This window comes from Mus pahari, chromosome 19 (assembly GCF_900095145.1).
Source record: "Mus pahari chromosome 19, PAHARI_EIJ_v1.1, whole genome shotgun sequence".
NCBI classification, from domain to species: domain Eukaryota; kingdom Metazoa; phylum Chordata; class Mammalia; order Rodentia; family Muridae; genus Mus; species Mus pahari.
This window is the reverse complement of record NC_034608.1, coordinates 20,658,861-20,674,119: the sequence shown is the minus strand read 5'-3', so window position 1 is coordinate 20,674,119 and position 15,259 is coordinate 20,658,861. Positions and strand designations below refer to the sequence as shown.

Genomic DNA, 15,259 nt, shown 5'->3' with positions numbered 1-15,259 from the left:
ACACACACACACTCACACACACTCACACACACACACACACACACACACACACACACACACAGAGGCACCTGAAATAGCAAAGAGATCAGACCCGGTGTCGGGGAGGGACAACACTTTTCAGCAGAAGACCACAGGGTGACTTTAGGGACCATTGTGACAGCAACTCTGAGATGAGAGGCCAGATTCAGCCATCTGGGTTTCCTTCTCTTCAATACCAGGAATGTTCCTTTTTTTTTTTTTTTCCCATTTACATCTGGATTGCAGACACTGGGACATCTGGCTTAGAGTTAGAATCAGGAAACGCTTGTTGAATTAATGAATGAACAAATGAACAAACACAGGAGCATATTTAGCCAGGTATCTCCAACGCATTTGCTCATCTACTCAGGCTACCAAGGAGCCCCCACCATCTCGCGGCCCACCCAGGACACATGGCAGGTCATCTTTTCTGCAGCACACTCGCTACTCTCTGTGTGTCTGTTCCCTGCTGAGTTCCTTCCAGGCAGAGATTACCTGTGCGTCTTCTCACAGGAGCATTCTCAGCCATGTATGTACAAGCGTGTATGTAGAGGGTACAAGAAGATTCCAGGTGCCTTTATCACTCTCTGCTTTATTCCTTGAAGACAGGGTCTCTCTGAGCCATGTGTGGTGGCATGCGCCTTTAATCCCAGCACTCAGGAGGCAGAGGCAGGCAAATTTCTGAATTCAAGGCCAGCCTGGTATACAGAGAGAATTCCAAAATACCCAGGGCTGCACAGAGAAACCCTGTTTTGTGGGGTGACGGGAGACAGGGTCTCTTGCTGAAGTAGAAGCCCCAACTTAGGGGTTTCAGACACAGTCATGCCCAGTTTCTTACGCGGGTGCTGGGGACTCAAACTCAAGTCTCCACGTTTTTCCTCCACTGAACCATCTCCCCCAGCTCATGGCCTTGGCCTTGCTGCTTCTGCTTCCAGCTCAAGTGGTGCTGAGGTCAAAGACAGATGCTGCCATGCCATGGGACCAGTTTTAACTCAGGGTCTTGCAGCCACAGAGCACATGCACCTTCCATGGTCTGTGTGGACATCTTCTCTTATAGTTCTGTCCTCTTGACCTTAGGATGGCAGGAGCCAGGAGCCTGTTTCTGCTTCTGGCTCTGTAATAAGCAGCTGTGTAAACCTGGGGGACTATCTATAAGTCTTTAGTTTCCTGCTAAGGAAGCAGGACAGAATTGAGCTTGGTCCTATCCTGCCCACTTATTAACAGCCAGAGCCATAGGGTTATCTCAGTGATGCTCAGATTCACCCATATTCTTTTTTCTTTTTTGAGATGGTGCTTCATTACTTATCCCTGGCTAGCCTGAAATTCTTTGTGTGGACCAGGCTAGCCTCAAACTCACAGAGATCCATTCACCTCTGCTCCTGAGTGATGAGATTAAAGGTGTGGAACACTATGTGAGGCCCCACCCATATTTTTGAAAGCTCTGGAATCCTGCTGTGTTTGGAATAGAAGAACTTGATTGGTTGGGGTGGGAGCACTTCTTCCCTTGGCCGCAGTCCGGCTGATGGAATGTTCAAACTCTGCTTCTAACAGTTATTTAGCATGCTGTGATGTGTGTGTGTGTGTGTGTGTGTGTGTGTTAGAGAAAGATACAGACTTAGTGGTAAGAAAAAAATTCCAACCAGGCAGTGGTGGCGCACGCCTTTAATCCCAGCACTTGGGAGGCAGAAGCAGGCAGATTTCTGAGTTTGAGGTTAGACTGGTCTACAGAGTGAGTTCCAGGGCAGCCAGGGCTACACAGAGAAACCCTGTCTCGAAAAACCAAAAAAGAAAGAAAGAAAGAAAAAGAAAGAAAGAAAGAAGAAAGAAAGAAAGAAAGAAAGAAAGAAAGAAAGAAAGAAAGAAAGAAAAAGAAAAATGAGGGTGGTGCCACACAGCTATAATTATACATCTTAGAAGGTGGAGACAGGAAGATGAAGAGTTCAAACTCAAGCAGCAAATTTGGAAGTGTAGCTCAGTGGTAGAGCCTCTGCCTAGAATCTCCCAGTGAGGGGCTGGGGGCGTGGCTCAGGGACAGAGTACTTGTCTAGGATGCATGAAGCCCTTGAATCCATCCCCTACACCAAATCATTAACCCTCCCCTCCTCTCATTCTCTCTCTATGCTTGGTTTATCCCCAAAACTTACTGGAATGCAAATTCTAGGATCCAATCTTAAGTTCCTGATTCCTGCCCCAGACCTTTCTTTTCTTTCCCTCCTCCTTCTCTTAGGTGTATCTGTGTTCATAAAAAAAAAAAAAGGTGTATGTGGGGGAGATTATATACTTCGTACTTGGATGTATACGTAGCATTTTCCCCCAACAAATGGATTATGACTGACAAGTCTGCGCTGGTAAATTTATTTCAGGCATATTCCCCCAGCCCTACAGTGTTCCTTTGTGTGGCTGCTGTGACATCATTTACTATGCTAACCCCAAGCCAGGAGACAGCTGGGTTCTTTCACGGATGTCCCCATTGTCATTGTCCCCAGGTGACAGGTGAGGGTACTGTGGCAGGGATGTGCAGTCCTCTCCCAAGTGTGAGCACCGGCGAGGGCACACAGAGAGGAGGAGCACGGTGAGAGCAAATCCCACCAACTCATCTTCCTAGGGGAGGGGAAGGGGCGTGTGAGAAGCCCACCCTGTCCCAGGCCCTGAGACCCAGGCGCGCTGGACCACTGAACTCTACCCGTTTCGCTGCCTTGTTCCCTGAGCCCGCTCACTGCCTGCTCCATCCTTGCCAGCTTATCAATAGGTTAAGTGGTCAGGTCAGCGATATTGACCATTTGATTAGGACCTTGTCAGTTCAATCCCCAGCTCATCTCATGGGCCTCCTCCCTAGCCCACGTGTTCCCTCTTGCTTTCAGAGCCTGGAGCAGCTGGCTGTAGGAACGACCACCACCCTCACACGGAACCCCCACGTTGGGAGCCCCAGTCCTGACGAGCTGCTTTTGGCTGTCTCTTTAGGTGCCAGCTGCCTGTCCCACCCCTCTCTTGCTCTGCCGTCAGGGAACTTGTTTGCCCTATGTCCTATGCTCTGGCGGTCAGAGCTGCCTGCTCTCTGCTGTGTGACCTTGGAGAGAGGGCCTTAACCTTTCTGAGCCTCCACATCTTCAGCTGTGTTTTTGCAGCGAAACCGGAAGTTTAGAGCAATCTGCGACCTCACTTGCAGAACATCTGACAGCCCTTGGTGTAGAGTGTTAGACAGTACCCACTGCACTGGTGGAGTTACATGTGGTCCTCATGTGTTTGTGCTGCCCTGCCCATCCATGGAGATAGGTAGGGGCGGGCTGTCTCTGGGGAGACAAGTGACAAGTCCCAGTCCTATTCTGGATGATGCTGGGATCCCCAGAGTAGCCTGACCTCACCTTGCCCTCAGGTAGTTCACCCTATAGCAGGTGATGGGTAGATGACACCAGGAATAGCCAAGCAGTGTAGATACTGACTGGGAGAACAACCGAGGGGTGTGGGAACCCAAGCCTGACCTCACTCCGTCCTGTGAAATCTGGAATCTGCCTTCTGTGATGCAGCCTCAGGAAACAGGTTCGGGTCCTGGCTCAGCTGTTTCCCGTGCCTCTTGACGGTCAGCTCTGTCTCTCACGATGGATGCCAGTCATCCAAGAGGGATGTGCCAGGCTCCATGCGCTAATGGAGGATGGTGCACTGCCCACTGGGCTCTGCCTGCAGAGAGCTGAGGACAGGTGGAAGTCCTGAGCCTGGAGAGTGGGGTGACAGAGTTGTAGGTGGACTGTCCAGGGTGGCGCTGCCCATGGGCACTGTGTAGGTAAAGGTGGCAGAGGGCTGAGAAACACAGGTAGGTCCTGTGAGCTGCTCTGGGGGAAGACCCCAGCCCTAAGGCTCTGTCTGACTGAGGGGGGCTCCTCTGAGACTGGGGATTCCCCTCCCGCCCGCCATCACTTACACCAATATTGACGGTTAATGCCGTGTCGCCACCGTGTTCAACACTCAGCGCGGCTAATTGTTTTGACTGGGAATCGGCAAGGCGATTAAACGCCATCGATTTTGCCCTGCGCGCTGCATCGATTTTTAAATTTCCTATTGATCCCAGCCCTAAATCTCCTTAACCAAGACCTCACCGTGGAGATGACAGCCACTGATTAGCCCTGGTGTGGGGGGGTGCATGAGGTGGGGGGGACAACCCCCAAGGGGGAGCCACCCCATCCCTCCCTCCCCCAAGGGACCCTCAATTTCCTGCCCCTGAGGGCAGAGACCTAACCAGACTGCTAGGAAGAAAGTAGGGAATGGGGAGCCTGGGGGACCCTCAGCTCCTTTGCCCCCCTTTTTATCCTGTTTGGGATTTTCTCTGTTTTCTCTGTACAGTCATACCCCCTCCTCTGCTGTCTTTTTTCTCTCCCCCTCTCTCTCTTCTCCATCGCTGTCTTTTCCTCTCTTTTCTTCCTCAAGTCCATGCCTCCCCCATTTTCCCAAATCCTCCTCTGATCTCATGGGCTTCAGTTTTGCATCTGCATGGGCCTGTCTGCCATGGCAGAGAGAAGTTGTGTATAAAAGCCCACATGGCCAGTCTTGTGCTGCTCTTTTGCAGTCCCCACCTCTCCCCTCCCATCATTGGAGTACACTCACAGGCTCACACATAGGTCTGAGCTAGCTGGTTTTATGCCTGCTTCTCAAGACCCTACTTCTCTGTTATTTCTCTTTGTTTTTTAGAGACAAAATTTCACTCTGTAGCCCAGGTTAGCCTAGAGCTCTCTATAAACCCCAGGCTGTCTTCAAACTTGAGACCAATCATCCTTTCTCAGACTCCCAAATGCTAGGATTACAGGAGTGAGCCACTATGTCCAGATATCCTTAGAATGAGAGAGAGAGAGAGAGAGAGAGAGAGAGAGAGAGAGAGAGAGAGAGAGAGAGAGAGAGAGAGAGAGAGAGAGAGAATGTTTGGGGATAGGTGTGTGTGTGTGTGTGTGTGTGTGTGTGTAAGCACATGTGTATGTGTTATGATGGGTACACAGCCTATAGATGGGTGGTACACAATCTGTAGGCAGTTCAACAGATTGGAAGGTGTTCTTTCCAGGTGCCTCAGTAGTTGTAAACCTCTCCCAAGCAGCTCAGCTGGTTTCTGCTTCTTCTAGGCAGTTGGTCTAGTCTCGGAGTCTTCTTTGCAGTTTGGCTTCCCTTTTCTGGGAGGGTCTCTCAGCTTTTATTGCTTACTCCGGCAGGGAGTGGCCTAGTGAATCTGGTTAGTTTCAGGAACTTCCTGAAACTACTTTGAGTTGTTTACCTTCCTGTTTAAGAAGCTTCCCAACAGGACAGAATGCTTCGGTTTCAGAGGGAATTGTTACACAGCAGTGTGTGTTGGGTGGATGGGCGCACATGTATGTGAGTGAATGTATGTTTGTGGAATGGGTACACATGTACGTAGGTGCATGAGGGGGAGGGTGGTTGTGGAGGTCTTGGGTGTCATTTCTTACTAACTGTCCACCTTGTTTTTTGAGACAATCTCTCATTGGGATCTGGGGCTTGCTAACCAGTCTAGGAGGCCTAGCCAGGCAGCCCCAGGATCCTGCAGTCTCTACCTCCCCAGCACTGGGGGTCTGAGCACCACACCAAACATTCTTCATGTGGGCTCTGGAGATGCTCCTGTGGCCAGCACTTACTGATGGATCTATTTCCCCAGTCTCTTACTCCAAGAGGGAGCCTTGCTATACATTCTGAGCTGGGCTTGAACTCATGATCCTCTTACCTCGGGCTCCCACGTGCTAACGTGGGACCTGCCATGCCCAGCTAGCCCCCATCTCTCTCAGCATAGCTCACATCTGCTTCTCAGTCTCTACCTGAGGGAAGCCTCCCAGAAATCCTGCCACCAGCGAACCTCCTCGCCCCATGCCCCACAATCCCCGCCCCTTCCCTAAATGCCCACAGCAGACAGAGGCGGGAATGATTGTTCCATGGGTTTGGGCAGCTTTCCCAAGAAGCCTTCATATGCAGGAAGTGTCAGTGGCAGACAGGGAGACCCAAGTTTTGTAGCTACATCTGCCTCTCAGTGAACTTTGGCTTTAAGTCATGACCCCTGCTGCCTCACCTGCACAGTGGAGATGGTAGGAGCCTCTGTCTTCCAGCCTGTAGAACTGAAGAGGCTTAGAAGTCGGTTCTCCTTGGGGATGTCTGCCCATCTGGACCACACAGTTCATTCACCTTCTAGATGTGGTTGTCTGCTGCTTCCTCAGTCTTCCCTCGGCCTCCACTAGGATTCCCCTGGCACCTTCTGCCTGCCGCATCCCACTGGTGACAGCTCCCTTCTCTGTATCCCCCGCATGCTGTTAGTGCCTGGGGGGAGGTGGACAGACATTTTGTTTAACTCATGTCTTGACTCCCGCACTTGGGTCAGAGGCGCTTTGAAAACCTCAGTGCTTTGCCAAACGTAGTGGCACAAGGATGTAATCTCTCCCAGCACCAGTGAGGCTGAGGCAGGAGGATCATGAGTTTGAGGTCAGTGTGGACTGCACAGTGAGTTCCAGGCCAACCTGGGCTACAATCAAGGTCCCATCTCTAACACAGAAAGGAAGGCCGTAGGAAGAGAAGACGGGAGAGAGGGGAAGAAAGGAACAGAAATAGACGCTGCAGTGTCCAAGTCAGAAATACCACAACCTATGCCGGGTGGTGGTGGCACACAACTTTAATCCCAGCACTCGGGAGGCAGAGNCAGGCAGATTTCTGAGTTCGAGGCCAGCCTGGTCTACAAAGTGAGTTCCAGGACAGCCAGGGCTATACAGAGAAACCCTGTCTCAGAAAACCAAAAAAACAAACAAACAAAAAACAAAACAAAACAAAAAAACAAAAACAAAAACAAAATACCACAACCTTATATTTTCACACCCCCACACTCACAGGTGCTTCATAATCCCTCTCACATTTATTTCTCCACAGATCTTGCCAGCACTCAGTTAAGATAGCTTGCTAATTAATTAATTCATCCATCTATCCATTTATGATCTTACAAAGCACTTCAAATTTGCCAGGTCCTCTGCCAAATGCCAACGCTGCCACATGACGTTCCCATTCTCCCAGGCACTTCCTGAAACAGGAATCCTGGTGGCCTGCTGGAATCCTAGTGCTTAGGAGCCTGGGGCAGGAGGATCGTGAGCTAGCCTGGGCTATAGAGCAACAGAGAAAGACAGTCTCAAAAAAAAAAAAATTAATAGAACTGCATGTGGTGGTTCACGCCTTTAATCCGGCACTGGGGAGGCAGAAACAGGCGCTCTGTGAGTTAGGCCAGCCTGATCGACGCACAAGATGCAGGCCAGCTGGAGATGCATAGTGAGGTCCTATCTCAAAATCAGGGCAAGGGACAGAGATGGCTCACTGGGCTTCACGTGGTAGAATGAGAAAGTTCCTGGAAGTCGTTTCATCCGTGCTGTGTGTCCTTTGACATGCGTTCTGTGCACGCACACACACAGGCACACACACAAAATACACAATTAAAATCTAAAACCAAAACAACAGCAGAAACTTCCCATCTGGTGAGAGAACAGGTGTTCAACAAGGGTGGGTGCCAGTGTGCCCATTATAGGGTGGAAACGTTGAGTCTTGGAGACTATAAGGGGCTACTGGGAGCATTGAGCAGCCAGAGGGATCCGAGTCTCAGGTGCTTGGTCCCATGGTTTGTGGCTTTACAACTGTTGATGGTGTTACAGGAGGAGGGCCTTCAGGAGGCCCAGACTGGTGCCCAGGGACACTCACTCTTTCTCCTCTCCCTCCAGGTTCTCGGCTGGACCGGGTTGGTGGCCTGAATGTATTAGCTTTGCTCTGTCTGCCCAAGAGGTAAGAGCTGTGGCTTGCAAGTTCTGCGTTTCTATGCTCTGGGCTCCCTGCTTTCCCGAGATCCTGTCCCCGGCCTCCCCTTGGGGGTGGCTACCATTGCGTTGTGCCGTTTCTGCTCCCCAGAGGTGACATTCTGTCTGGCATTTTATTTCCTCTGTGTGTTCCGTGGCTTCCTGGACAACAAGTGTTTCTGGGTGTCAGTGACCGTGGACTGTAGTGGGCTTAGTTTACGTCTTCGGGGCAGGCGTGCATGGTGACGAGAGATTTGAGAAAGTTAATGCTACCATTCAGCCATCTATAAAATGAGAACAAGGGGCCAGTAAGATGGCTCGGTGGCTAAAGGTGCTTGCCACCAAGCCTGACAGACCTTGGTTCCATCCCTGGATCCACATGGTGGGAAGAACTGACTGCTGTAAGTTGTCCTCTCATTGCCACACACAAACCACAGCAGTGCACCCACACACAGAGATACAAATAAAAACAAACAAACAAACAAACAAACGAATCTTGACATTTTGAAATCAGGATAACATAGCGTGCCCACCTTACTCAGTATTGTGAGGACAGAAGAAGGTAGAGGAAAGACAGACCGACAGGTTGTGGGATTGCAGGTGTGGCTCAGTTTCCCTCTTTCAGTCAAAGGAGGGGGATTCCCAGCTTCCACCATGGTGAGGAATCTATGAAGATGAAAGAAGCTACTCTCCAAAGCATAGAGACCCAGGCAGTGGGAGCTGCAGACACAGCTGGAAGCAACCCCTGGACAAATCAGGATTCTCAGAGCCCAGCAAGGCTCCCAGAATGAAGCCAGGACTCCCCGGGTGCTCAGTACTGTAGGAGCCACAGGCCTGGGCGTTTGCCCTGCTGTTGGCTCTACTCTGTTTGATGACCCCCTCATCCCTTCTCCTGGCAATGAGTGACAGGGGAGATGGGAAGTGGGGTCTGTGATGTGGGACCCCCCCATGCTACCATCCCTGTTTAACTAGAGCAACTAAACCCCAGCTTCAGGGTCCTGGGGAGCCACCAGTCAGTCTTCTAGGCATCCTGCTCAGCAGGCCCTGAGTCACCTGGAGTGTCCTATGGGAAGCAAGGACAGCTGTAGCCCATGTTTGCCATTCACCTTGTGTGGCAGGGATCATGGTGGACTGGACAATGGGGAGGGGCAGCTTCATACTTCTGTACATTCAGCTCTGAGACACTAAGCTTTGAGTTTTAAGAGAAACTTAAGGACGGGGATGTCAGCTCAGTTAGAATAGTGCTCTGCTCACTCAGTACACCAAGCCCTGGGTTCTATCCTCAGCACTGCATGAAGTAGGCACACCCGCCATTGCAGCACCCGAGAGGCGGAGGCAGAGTGGTCAGAAGTGTGAGGGCATCCTTGGTTACATGGTGAGTTTGAGGCCAGCCTGGGCTACATGAGATCCTGTCTCAAAGAGAAAAGTGAGAGAAAGAAAGGGAGGGAGGGAGGGCAGACAGGCAAACGTTTATATGGGACATCTCCCAGTTTTTAAATGCTGACAACTAATGTGAAATTTCAAAAATCTCTTTGTGGTCCAAACCACTTTTCAGGCCCATCAGTGTATAGTTTTATAGTAGTTACAGATTGGGACCCAGGAAAACACATATCTGTGTTAACCCAGTTGTTCAGTGACTCAGATATATTCAACACACACACATACACACACACACACAGACACACACACACACACACACAATTTATTCTTGAGCTATTGTTTTAGCTGGTAATTATGTGGGTACTTTAGTTACAAGGTCCCAACTATCCATCCATCCATCCATCCATCCATCCATCCATCCATCCATCCATCCATCCATCCATCTCTTCCTCCTTCCTTAACATGGTCAGTTCTGTAGTCCAGGCTGATCTCAAATTCTGAATCCTCCTGCCTCACATTCCTATTAAGATTACAGGCTTGAGCCTCTCCAGTGCATTCTTTAAGGAGTCAAATTACATCCTTCTCAGGGTTCTCACGTCCTCGGATGCCCTTGACACTGAAGATGTCTAGGAGCCTCCAAGCTGCATCAGTTTGGAGTTATAGGCGGCTTTGAGGACTGCTAAGAGCTGGCTTTAGTTATGTTCCATTTGAAGTAGTTCTCTGCTGCCCGAAGTCGCTCAGCAGAGATGCAATTTGAACACAGAACTGCCTGCATTCAACACTCTCGTCCCTCTACCTTGAATCCCACCGCATCATTAGAAATCCCGGGAGTGGATTTCTTTCAGCAGAATAGAATCTGACTTAGCAGCAGTTGTGTTTAACTCGCGTGGATGGGCTTGGCTAAAGCTGGGAATATGTGTGGGTTCACTGGGTAAAACTAGGGACAGGCATACACTGTTAGGTGTTTGGTGTTGGAGTTTCTTGCAAACTGTCTTTGAAGACTGTTGCCTCGGTACCTAGTGTAGTGGTCCATTCACCTCCCATCCCCATCTGCAGGGAAAAAGTGCCTAAGGAGACCATGTAGCTACCACAAAGTGCCTACTCTCACTCTCTTTCCTTAGCTCTACCAGGAAGGCAAGTGGTTCCCCAAATACGTCCCAAGGCCTCCTCAGTGCTCCTGGGAGCCGGAACCCCAAAATGAGAGCTCTCCAGGCCTGGATCTACTGTGGCTTCCCTAACTGATCCCCATGAGTTAGGGAAGCATGGTTCTTCCTAGCTCATCCCCAGTTCTCTCTTGGGCTCACTCCCTGCCCTTCGTCCTCCCCCTCCCCTCTTCCTCCCCCTCCCCTTTGCCCTCTTCTTCCTCCTCATCTTCCTCTTCCTCCTCCACTTCCTCCTCCTCCTTCTCCTTGCCCCCTTCTATCTAAGGTGCTCTGCCCTGGGCAACCCCACCCCATCCCTGAGCTGCTTCACCCCATCTGTCCTGCTCCCTGCTCTGCACTTGGCTTCGTGCCTCCCCACCAGCCTCATAGTGGGAGGCTTCTCTATTTGTCTGCGTGTCTGCAGTTATTCCTGGTACGTGTAAATGCCCAGAAAGCATTGGTCCGGCTGATAAATAAACGAGCAAACACACACAATCGGATCCAGATCCATCCATTTATTACTGCAGCACCCTGCTCCACCCTGGGATGTCTCCTATAGGAGGCCCGGAGATGCTGAGAAGCAGAACTTCGGAGGCCTCAGAGGCACAAGCGTTATCAGCCCAAGTGTGAGGCTGCAAAGAATGTGGTCAGAGGACAGAGAGGATAGATGATGCACGCAGGGCCTCTGGGACATCTTTGGGAGGGTGTTCCTGAAGCAGAGAAGCCAGCGTAGGTCTAACTGTGGTATCGGTGACAGGCTTATCAGCTGTTGGAACCAGGAACGCCACTCTGGCCTTGCAGTCCCCGTGGCCAATTGCAGTCACTTGTAGCCCTCCACATGCTACATCACGGAGGTGATGAGGACAGACTCCTATACTCCCCGTGCAGGAGCCCCGAAGATCTCAGGAGCTAGAGCTCACTTGTGGGGGACAAGCCTTGCATTGCTGGGTCTAAGGAGGTGACTTAGAAGAACGACCCAGGGCCCGTGCCAGGCAGAGTCTTCAGTGACTGGGTTGGGAGCAGTGGGTGGAGAGAAGACAGTGAACCGGCAGGCGGGCCAACAGGTTTTCCAGACGCCTGTTCCACTCAGCCTTCTCCTGAGCCAAGCTGCGTCTGCGGTATGGGGCTGGGTGGAGACTTGACTTTAGCTCTAGCTAGGGTGTGTGCTTGTGGCTTAGGGCGGGGCCAGAGACCGGGCTTCAGTGGTGCAGCAGCTCCGTTGGTTTGGGGGATGGGACAGCTCCTTAGCTGGCTGTGTACCCACCACACTGTGTGAACGGGCTGCGTTCCTCACTGGCTGTGAAGCCCAGATTTGAGGACGGGATTCTAAGAGGTAGCAAGTGATGGCTTGGTGCCTTTGTTTCTGGTTGGCGTCTCTCCCGGCAGGGCAGGTGGAAACAGCTGTAGTTTGGGAGTATCTCTTACCCACAGGGTGGGGCTTACAGATGTGGGGGAGGGGAGAAATAGAAAGCTCACCTTTAGCAGTATAGGATCCGTGAGTCCCTGGAATCCTGGACAGTCCCACAGCTAATTAAGGCAGGCTGAGAATTCAGAGCTCTGCTCCGCAACATAGGCAGACCTCAGAGTAACCCTGGGAGCTTGGAGCAAGGCCTGTTGGGAATCCCACTGAGTGCAGAGGTCTGTGCAGCTCACCAGGCCCACGGGTCTCCGGCTCCTGGCCTTTCATAGTCCTCTGCTTCTCTCCGTGCTCCCGTCTCTCCGTGCTCCCGTCTCTCCGTGTTCCTCCCGACAGGCATTCTTTATTCAGTTCTGTCCATCTCTCCATCCCTTCCTGAGTGTTTCCTCTTCCTCTGAGCCTGGAGGTGTATAAATAGAGTTTTAGCTTCTGGCCTCAGAGCCAATCACATGGAAAGGTGGGGGCCTGGCAAGGGCCAGGGTGGCAAGAAAAGAGGTATGGGGTGGGGTGGGGACAAAGAACTGGAGGTAGCCTCTTTTTCCCCCAGCAAAGGGGAGGGCTAGGGAGTGCACTCTTCTTGAGGTACCTGGCCAACAGGAGGTTCAGAGGGGTCACCCTCTGACTTTGGAGGAATGTTGGGGAGCTCTTGAGAAGAGCAAAGAGAAGGGAGGCAGTGGAAATGGAGTAGGGCACAGGAAAGCAGATAGAGGCAAGTAGGAATGGCAGGAACTGTACCCCCAAGCTGGAGTGCATGAAGGCATCCTGTAGATGGTAGGACAAGGCCACTCACTGACTTGTGCCAAGGAGGAAAGATGGGAGTTAAGGGCACTAGGCAAGCAGGGCACAGCTGTGAGGCAAGAAGGAAGGGCCTTGTGGGGGCTCCGGTGTCTTCTCTGGGCATCCAGTGTGAGTAATGTGGTATATGGCACACATAGGTGACACTAACTGGCTGGTGTGTTGGCAGCGAGGATGCACTGTGCCCAGCTCTCTTGTCTGACAGCTGAGAGCATCTGCCCACCCTGTCCCCTCCTCATTCTGGCTCTGGGGGACCAAGGGCTATGGGGATGGCTTGGCCACACCTGACTTATGGCCTAGGGGGTGGGGGAAAGCCTGCCTCTGTGTGTGTGTGTGTGTGTGTGTGTGTGTGTGTGTGTCAGGAGAAGGCTTTGAACTCTCTTCAGCGCTTTCTGTCTTTGCTGGTTTGGGTTCCTCACTACATCACCAGTGTCCGTCCACCTCTGTCCGTGCGTCTGTCTTTCATCTGTCCCTGCCTGATTTCATCCTTACTCTTTGTGTTTCTCTCTGTCTGTGCTTTCTGGCTGACCCTGGCTGGGGCTCCCCACATGTCTTCTCCTCCCCTGGCTCTCACTCTGTCCCCTGTCCAATTTCTTCATTTGTGTCCCCTGCTCTCTTTTACTGTGTTTCTCTGGCTGGTCTCTCTACTTGGCCTCCCATGGCTTTCCCCTGCTGCCTCTGTCCACCCTCATTTCTCAGTTTCTGCCCCCGAGTAGCTCTGGATGTCCTTCCTCCTCTCCCTCTGTCTTTTTCTTCATCCCCGTCTCTCCAGGTCTCTGGCTGACCATCCCTGCTTCTGTGTGTGTGTGTCTCCCTCCCCCTCCCTTCCCCCCACTATATATTTTTTTTTTCTGTTTCTAACACCCACACTCACATCCTACCTCAGGAGTAATTGCTTTTGTCTGGGTTGGACTGGACTTGTGGTGGGGGGAGGGTGGGGGGAGCGGGTGGCGCTGGGGGGGTTGGGAGGGACGGAGGTCGCTTGGTGGAGTTGAGGTAGTGTCCACCAAAGCAGAGGGTGCTGAAGAACAGAGGCGCACCCCACCCAAGGTGGGAGAAGGAAGGGAGGGAGACTATAAGCCCATCCTGGCAGGGGTCTGGGGCCTCTAGCAGGGGAAGAAAGAAGGCATACTGGCCATTATATTCTATGTGGAGATGATGTAGCCATAAACCTCACTAGCCAGTGTCTCGGTGGCAGCCTCTGTTGCTCCACCCCCTCCCCCACTCAGACTCAGGGATGTGACCTCCGCCTCTCTCACTGAGTACACTGAGTCACCGTGACACACTCAGGGACACACCCAGAGCCTCCATCCCACTGATGGGAGAACACTTGGCCATCAGCACACGGGGTCATCTGGAGCAGGTAGACACAGAGTGAACCCGCTGGAGTCTCTACCGCTCATATAGAGCCTTCCATACACATAGAGAGGACCATACAGGCTCTGAAGCCCAGGGACAGCCCGGCCCCCCACTGACACAGACACAGGGACACATACAGACCCACTCCGAAACACCCACACTCAGACACACTCCACCAGAGGCGTGGACGTGTTACCACACTCCGGCTCACTAGAACACATAGGGACACTTAGCCACCACCCTTCCTAGGGACAGAGAGTATCCTCTTGGGATTCATCCACATCTCCCCAAGGGCCACACGGGCATTTGAGGACACCCAGTAATCACGGAGACGCCATGGGCATACACGCACAACCCCTAGCATCCCCAGGACAACAGATTCACAGCCACACTCAGACATGGCTCGCGGGTCAGGGCAGTCAGGGGACAATTCTAGAGACCCCTAACACAGATTAAGGACCTGTGTACACCTTCCATGGCTGGCATCCATTCGGACTCCACAGCCCCTTGGCGGAAACATCCTGTCTACCACCCTAAGAAAGCCCACCCACACCCCAGATCATTCAGCCCAGGCTCTGGGGGTGAGGCCAAGGTCCTGTGGGTAGACCCCAGGCTTGCCCAGGACGCCCCCTCTTGCTTCTGTCCATTCGCCCTTCCAAATCCAGTACCCAGACCTTTCTTCCCTTCTCCCACAGGCTTAGAACAGCATTTCCCCATCCTCCTGCCCAGCCAGGAACCCTGACCACCACCCAAGGCTTCATCCCTCAGCCTCAGCTACCCTCAAAGGGCCCCATCCCTCTGCGCTGCTCCCAGCTGTGGGGGTGCTCCCTTTCCTCCTAAAGGACTGTTCCTCAGTTTATCCCAACCACCTAGCCTGCAGGTGTGACCTCCCCACACCCATCTGCTTCCCTGCCCACCCCCATACTCACCCCCTCTCCTGGCTCTCCAAGCTCTCAGCCCCCCCTAAACTCTCCTGCAGTAGGGGAGTATGGGGTGTCGGCTGGTCCCCCAGAGGTAGGGGTAAGGGGTACATGGGGTGGGGGCTTGGGTGCGGCTCCGGGAAAGAAAGGAAGAGAAGCAAGGGAGAGAGAGAGGCAGAGGCAGGCAGCCAGCCAGCCGGCTTTATATCCCTGCTGTATTGATCCACCATGTCACAGCCTGGTCGGTCGATAGCGGCGAGAAAGAGAGGGAGAGAAGGGAGGGGAGGTTTGGGGGAGGGCAGCTGGGACCCCTTAGTCCTGGGTACATCTAGGGTCTCCTGGACAAGCTGTGGGAGCATATTTGACCCCCCCCCCCCATAAAGAGGTAGGCCCTGCCCCTCGCTTCCTTTTGGCTGCGGCCCTCAT

The 15,259-nt window shown here is 52.5% G+C and overlaps 1 long non-coding RNA gene across 1 annotated transcript in view; it reads left to right on the top strand.

Moving 5' to 3' along the window:
• Positions 1 to 15,259, top strand: part of LOC115062599 — a 57,254-nt gene that overhangs the window by 12,753 nt on the left and 29,242 nt on the right. Inside the window, exon 2 of the long non-coding RNA XR_003842543.1 lies at positions 7,749 to 7,809. This is a non-coding gene — a long non-coding RNA (uncharacterized LOC115062599). The remainder of the gene's footprint in view (positions 1 to 7,748; positions 7,810 to 15,259) is intronic.